The sequence below is a fragment of the Prionailurus viverrinus genome, chromosome X (assembly GCF_022837055.1).
Source record: "Prionailurus viverrinus isolate Anna chromosome X, UM_Priviv_1.0, whole genome shotgun sequence".
Taxonomy (NCBI): domain Eukaryota; kingdom Metazoa; phylum Chordata; class Mammalia; order Carnivora; family Felidae; genus Prionailurus; species Prionailurus viverrinus.
The window spans coordinates 99,302,541-99,310,335 of record NC_062579.1 but is presented as its reverse complement, the minus strand read 5'-3'; the positions used below and the strand labels follow the sequence as shown (position 1 = coordinate 99,310,335).

Here is a 7,795-nt window from a genome sequence, read left to right as displayed (position 1 = left end):
GTGCCTTCTCTTCCCCTCTCCTAGGGGCGGGATTCACTGTGGGGTGGTGTGGCTCGTCTGGGCTACTTGCACCCTGCCAGGCTTGTGATGCTGGGGATCTGGCGTATTAGCTGGGGTGGGTAGGCAAGGTGCTCGGGGGCAGGAGGGGCAGGCTTAGATCGCTTCTCCTTAGGTGATCCACTTCAGGAGGGGCCCTGTGGCAGCGGGAGGGAGTCAGATCCGCTGCCGGAAGTTTGGCTCCGCAGAAGCGCAGAGTTGGGTGTTTGCGCGGAGCGAGCAAGTTCCCTGGCAGGAACCGGTTCCCTTTGGGATTTCGGCTGGGGGATGGGCGGGGGAAATGGCGCTGGCGAGCGCCTTTGTTCCCCACCAAACTGAGCTCTGTTGTCAGGGGGCTCAGCAGCTCTCCCTCCCTTTGTCCTCCAGCCTTTTCGCTTTCTGAGCAGAGCTGTTAATTTCTGACCTCCCAGACGCTAAGTCGCGCTTGCTGTCGGAACACAGTCCGCCCGGCCCCTCCGCTTTTGCAAGCCCGACTCGGGGGCTCTGCTTGGCCGGCGAGCCGCCCCTCCGCCCTGGCTCCCTCCCGCCAGTCCGTGGAGCGCGCACCGCCTCGCCGCCCTTCCTACCCTCTTCCGTGGGCCTCTCGTCTGCGTTTGGCTCCGGCGACTCTGTTCTGCTAATCCTCTGGCGGTTTTCTGGGTTATTTAGGCAGGTGTAGATGGAATCTAAGTGATCAGCAGGACGTGCGGTGAGCCCAGCGTCCTCCTAAGCCGCCATCTTGCCGCCAAATCTTGCGTTTTAAATCATGCCTAATATTGTTAGATTTTTTTTGTTGCCACTGGTATTTCAGTTTTCTTTTTTTCTTACTATCCTGGTAAGAATGTAAAGCATTTTTGGGCTATGAGTTATTCCGTAAAAGTGAATCTTCCAGGCAATTGAGATTTACCCCTAGAAGGTTTTGTTGACAGCAGGTGAAATTTTGGCTAATGACTATTGAGGACCGGTATTTCTATAGACGCCAGCTGGGCTGATATTTTCTCCCCAACTTAATTGCTTGTTTACTGAAGCAGTCAATACCATGAAGGCTCTAGTCTTTAGCCAGACATGTTAACATATTACTAAATGATAAATTGTATCACTGATGCTTCTTTTGTTGCCAAGTCTAAGATTTAACACTATTTTAAAAACAGAAAACTGTACATCATCATAATGTTTGTCTTTGTATTTCTGGCTAGAGTTTACCTCGATACACATATTCTAAAAGGCAGCCCAATGAATTAATATAGAGTCCCATATAAGGTGTGTGTGTGTGTGTGTGTGTGTATGTATGTATATATATATATATATGTATATATATATATATATATATACATATACATATATATATATATACCAACTTTTTTTCTTTTCATATAGAATGCAATTTTATTTTGTGTCATATCAACTTTCTCCTTACCAATTACATATTCTGTCCTGAAGAGTTATACCCTGTATATAAGAGTTATATTAACCAGTTTTGTCTATCAGGTTAGCACATAATTTTAAGTTAGTGTTGCAGGCAATGGTCTCCACATTTGGTGTCCCTCTTCTATTTTCTTTCTGCAAGCCATGTTTTTCACACTGAAGCCTGAGTAATGTTTTTAAAAATATAAAACTGATCTTGTCATATCCCTTCATATAACCTCTTAATGGTTTCCCATTCATTATAACCTACATTGTATCTAAACATGTCCCTGCAATTTACAAGACTATGTAATATGGCTCCTAACCAGCTCTCCAATCTACTCCACTTTCTCTCTACCCTTTGCACACCACACTCCAGTCATATTGGCCATCTATTTTTCTGCTTGGCTTGCCATAAGCTTCTTCCCACCTCAGAGTTTTTATAGTTGTTATTTCCTCTGTCAGAAACAACCTTAGCTGTTCCTCCAAATGTTTCACATGGATGCTTCCTCCTTACCATTTAGATCTCAAATGATACCTCTTTAGACAGGCCTCCCCCAAATGTAGAGTAGACCCTAGTTACACTCTGTTCAATTAATTTATCTTCTTCACAGTAAATTATCTATCTCCCATTACTAGAATGTAATCTTTATGAGGGTGGGGTCTTTGTTGTATCACATGAACACCGGAATGTAACATAATGCCTGGCATATAACTTTTGGTCAGTAAAAACAATGAATTAATAGAGAGGGAGGGACTTGTGATTTTATTTATTTATTTTTTTTTAATTTCTGAGAGGGAGACAGAGTGTGAGTGGGAGAAGGGAAGAGAGAGAGACACACACACAGAATCAGAAGCAGGCTCCAGGCTTTGAGTTGTCAGCACAGAGCCCGACGCCGGACTTGAACTCATGAGCTGTGAGATCATGACCTGAGCCGAAGTTGGATGCTTAACCGACTGATCTGCCCAGGCGCCCCCTGTGATTGTTTTCTAAATTGAGGTTAAATTGGTATATAAAAACATATAAGTTTCAGGTGTACGTTATAATTTCACATCTGTATGTACTACAAAGTGCATGAAAAGTTTCGTTATCATTCATTACAATTGATCCCTTCACACATTTCAGTTGCCCCAACCCTCTTCCCTTCTGGTAACCATCAATATGTTGTCTGTATCTGTAAGTTTGTTTTCATATTGTTTTGTATGTTTGCTTTTAGAGTCTACAGATTAGTAAAATTATAAGCTGTTTCTCTCTAACTTATTTCCATTAGCATAATACTCTCAAGGTCCAACCATGTTGTTGCAAATGACAAGATTTAATTCTTCTTTATGTCCAAGTAGTATTTCAGTATGTGTGTGTGTGCACATGTGCATGTGTGTATTCATATACTACATCCTACTTATCCATTCATCCATCGATGGGCACTTGAGTTGCTTCCATAATTTGGCTATTGTAAATGATGCTGCAATGAACATATAATCCAGCTATTCTAGTTATTCCAGTTCTGGGTATTTATCTGAGAATATTAAAATCCTAACTCAATAAGATATGGGCACCTCTATCTTCATTGTAGCATTATTTATAATAGGACTTGTAACTTTTGAGGTCATCACATTCAATGTTTATTTAGAAGTGAAGAAATTAAGGTGCATAGAGGTAATGTGACTCAGCCAATAAAGTACAGTAAATTAAAGGCAGAACTAGGAGTAAAACTAGCTTTTACTACAGTTTAGAGATTTTTACATTAATAAGTTAGAATTTATTAAATTATCATAAGCAACTGTTTTCAACAAAAGTCCTTCTGTTCAAAAGACCCTATTTGGAGAAAGTTATACTTAACCTAAATGCATGGCACTTTAATAACAGAACTTTCATCTTCTAGTACCTGCATGAAAATGTTTCTGTAGATACCTTTAAATCATAACACCATCTGTGCCAAACAATTAGGTCATTCCTATGGCTCCACGTCTCTTTAGCATTATATCACATTGGTCATTAATATAAATATTAGAACTAGATAGACGTATATGGTTTTGAATACCAGCTGTGCTAGTTAAAACTATATAGTCTTATTTTTTCCTTGTCTTTGTTGATGTTCATTAAGTGAATTGTAGGTTGCTTATCCAATATACATTTTGAACAGTTATATTGAGATATAATTAATATATCATAAACTTTGCACATTTAAAATTTAGGTTCAATTCTCAGGGCTGTGCAACCATACCTTAAAAGAGTTTAATAACATTTTTATCAACCAAAAAAGAAACACCATACAAGTTAGCAGTCATTTCCCATTCCATCCTACCCATCTCCTCAGTCTTTGGTAACCACTAATATATTTTCTGTAGCTATATATTTGCTTATTCCGAACATTTCAAATTAATGGACTCATATAATAAGTGGTCCTTTGTGGCTGACTTCTTTCCCTCAGCATTATGTTCTCAAGATTCATCCACAGTGTGGCATGTAGTATTACTTCATTCCTTTTAATAGCTGAATAATATTTCATTGCATGTATGTGCTACAATTTGATTATCCATTCAGCTGACAAACATTTGGGTTGTTTACACTTTTTTGGCTGTTATGAATAATGCTGCTCTGAATATTTGTGTACAAACTTTTGTGTGGATATATGTTTTGCAAATCTCTTGGACATATATTTAGGAGTGGAATTGTGAGGTTATTGTGTAATTCTATGTTTTTATTTGAGAAACTCTGAAACATTTTTCAAAGTGGCTGTATAATTTTAAATTCCCACATGCAATGTATGAGGGTTCAAATTTTTCCACACATTCAATAATGTTTGTTATTATGCATCTTTTTGATAATAGCTATCTTGATGCATGATAAAGTATCTTATTGTGCTTTCGTTTTGCATTTCTCTGATGGCTAATAATAAGCATCCTTTAATGTGTTTATTGGCCATTTGCATATCTTTATAGAACTGTCTATTCAGATCATTTACCTATTTAAAATTTTTTGTCTCTTTACTGAGTTGTAAGAAAATTTTACATATTTTATACCTAATTTAAAATTTTTTTTTAATGTTTATTTTTGAGACAGAGACAGAGCATGAATGGGGGAGGGTCAGAGAGAGAGGGAGACACAGAATCTGAAACAGGCTCCAGGCTCTGAGCTGTTAGCATACAGCCCAACGGGGGGCTTGAACTCATGGACAGCGAGATCATGACCTGAGCCGAAGTCAGATGCTTGACCGAATGAGCCAGCCAGGCGCCCTTATACATAAATTTTTTAATGTTTATTTATTTTTAGAGAGAGAGACAGCAAGTGAGCGAGAGGGGAGGAACGGAGAGGGAGGGAGAGAGAAAGAGAGAGAGAGACAGAGAGAACCCCAAGCAGGCTCTAGGCTGTCAGCACAGAGCCTGAGACAGGGCTTGAACTCACAAACCATGAGATCATGACCTGAGCCCAAACTGAGTTGGACACTTAACTGACTGAATCATCCAAGTGCCTCATAAATTCTTTATCATATATATGATTTGCAAATATTTTCTCTAATTCTGTGAGTTATCTTTACAATATGCTTGATGATATCCTTTGAACTACATACAGTTTTTTAACATGTATGAAGGTTTTGCTTTTTTTCTTTAGTCACTGTGGCTTTGGCATCATATCTAAGAAAATTTTAACTCAAGGTCAAGAAGATTTACTCCTTCATTCTCTTTTAGAGTTTTATAGTTTTGGCTCCTACATTTAGGTCTATCTTGCATTTTGAATTAATTTCTGTCTATGGTATAAAATAAAGGTCCACAGTCCTTGGATATCTGGTTGTACCAACACTGTTTCTTGAAAAGGCTATTTCCCCATTGAATTGTCTTGGCACCTTTGTCAGAAGTAAGTTGACTTTAAATGTAAGGTTTTGTTTCTAAAATCTAAATTCTATTTCATTGATCTATATGTCTATCCTTATTCTAGTACCACACAGTATTTTTTACTATGATTATTATAGCTTTGTAGTAAGTTTTGAAATTAAGAAGTGTTGAGTCCATCAACATTGTTCTTTTTCAAATTGTGTTGGATATTTTGGGTCACTTGTATTTCCAAATGAATTTTAGCCTCTCCTTACCAATTTCTACAGAAAGACAGCTGGGATTTTGATAGGGATTTTGTTGAAGCTGTGGATCCCTTTGATGAATATTGCTATCTTAACAATATTGTCTTCTAATATTTGAGCATGGAACCTCTTGCCATTCATTTAGATCTTTGTTAATTTCTTTCTACAATGTTTTGTAGTTTTCAGATATAACTTTTATACTTTTTTATTAAATTTATTTTCCTCAGTACTTTATTCTTTTTGGTGCTAATGTAAATAAGATTGTTTCCTTAATTTCATTTTCAGGTATTTTAGAAGTGGAATGTGTTTTTGTATATTAATCTTGTTCCCTGAAATTTTCTTTAACTAGTTAATTATTTCTTGTTTTTTTTTCCTTGTGGGATCTTTAGGGTTTCCTGTACATAAGATCATGTTATCTACAAATAGAGATTGTTTTACTTTTCTTTTCAATCTCGATGACTGTTTTTTCTCTCTATTCATTCTCTATATCTTTCTCTCTCTCTCTCTTCACTGTCTAGTACCTCCAGTATAATATTGTATAGAAATGGGACCCATAGATGTGTTTTGCTTGATCGTAGAGAGAAAGCCTAAATCTTTCAACATTAAATATGATATTAGCTGTTCATTTTTCATAGATGCCCTTTATCATTTTGTGGAAGTTCCCTTCTGCTTCTAGTTTGTTGAGTGTTTTTTTTTAATCACAAAAGGGTATTGTATTTTGTCAAATACTTTTTATGTATCACTTGAGATGATCATATAGTATTTTCCCTCTTTCATTCTATTAATGTGTATAATCTAGTACATTGATTTTTGTATGTTGAACCATCCTTGCATTTCTGAGATAAATCACACCTGATTGTGGTGTATAATCATTTTAATATGCAGCTGAATTTATTTGCTAGTATTTTATTGATTAGTTTGTATATCCATATTCATAAGGGATATAGGCTTATAGTATTTTTGTGATTTCATTGTCTGAGTTTGGTATCAGGGTAATGCTGGCCACATACAATGAGTTGGGAAGTAATCACTGCTCTTCTCTTTTTAGGGAATAGTTTTTGAAGGACTGGTGATAATTTTCATTAAAATTTTTTTAAATCACTTTCTTCAATATACAAGAAACACATGAGACACAAAGAAAGCCCAAGAAAGAGCTCAGTTGATGAGTTGGTAGTTTAGGGGGATTCAAAGACAATGACCCTTTCCAGTCTCCCAGAGAAAGAAGGGGTTGAGAGGACACAATATCACTAGGCCCCTGGTGAACCCAGTGCTAGGGCCACACACAGCCTAGTTCTTCACCAAGTTTTTAAAGTGCTTATTTTTCTTGTCCTGGTCCTGGCCCTGCTCCCACACTTGGCCTCAAGTTTCCAGAAGTCATCTAGTTCCCAGAATGACCCCTTCCTTTAGTGCCCTAGTATTTTCATTTGGGGGGGTAGGGGTGGAAGCCATTTACCCTGTTGTAGTGTCAGAGTTCCAGGGAAGTTCTAATCCTCTAGGATGGTGAGGGTGGATCTCCCTAGTATCTTGCCATTTGCTTTCCATCTATTATGCTTAGATCCTGAAGATCAGCAAGTCTCAGGAACTCTCAAGGATTTGTTGACACTTGGCCTACCATGGGGGTTTCTGAGGGCTGTCATGCTTCTTCCTTGGAGAACACTTGCTTGTAGGGGAGCCCAATCTGGCTCCAAGGTGGCATCTGGTCCTCAAGGGAAAACTAGGTGCCCAGAGGTAAGTCCAATTCAGAAGATGAAGTTGACTCTAGAGGCAGAACAGACTCTGGGGGAAGATTTGATTTGGGGGCTTTGTTCTCAAATACTTCACTCAGCTGTTTGACCAGTGGGCTTGAGAGCTCTCCACCGCTGGTCTTCATAGGTGTCCATGAAAAGCCAAGGGTAGACGAGTGGGGATCTGAGTCTTGGTCCTGGATGGGAGAGCACAGGATGCCAGCACTAGGTGAATGGCAGGGGCAGGGTGCAGGGGAATCTGCCACTGGGGCCAGAAATTTGTTGTGCAGTAGAGGTGCCAAACTGACTGGGGTACTCTTGGCTGTCGCCATCTCAGCCAAGAGGAATAAGGTGGTCCTGGTCTATCCTTTGTGAGTAGTCTTTAAAAATTATCACTTATTCTACTTGTTTACTTTTTTAAAAAATATAATTTATTGTCAAATTGGCTAACATACAGTGTGTAAAGTGTGCTCTTGGGTTTTGGGGTAGATTCCCATGGTTCATCGCTGACATACAACACCCAGTGTTAATCCCAAAAAGTGCCTTCCTCAATGC

The 7,795-nt window shown here is 38.6% G+C and overlaps 1 pseudogene; it reads right to left on the bottom strand.

The window, feature by feature from the left end:
* Nucleotides 1-6,803: 6,803 nt before the first annotated feature.
* On the bottom strand, nucleotides 6,804-7,572 carry LOC125157917 (cell division cycle-associated protein 3-like; annotated as a pseudogene).
* Nucleotides 7,573-7,795: the final 223 nt, after the last annotated feature.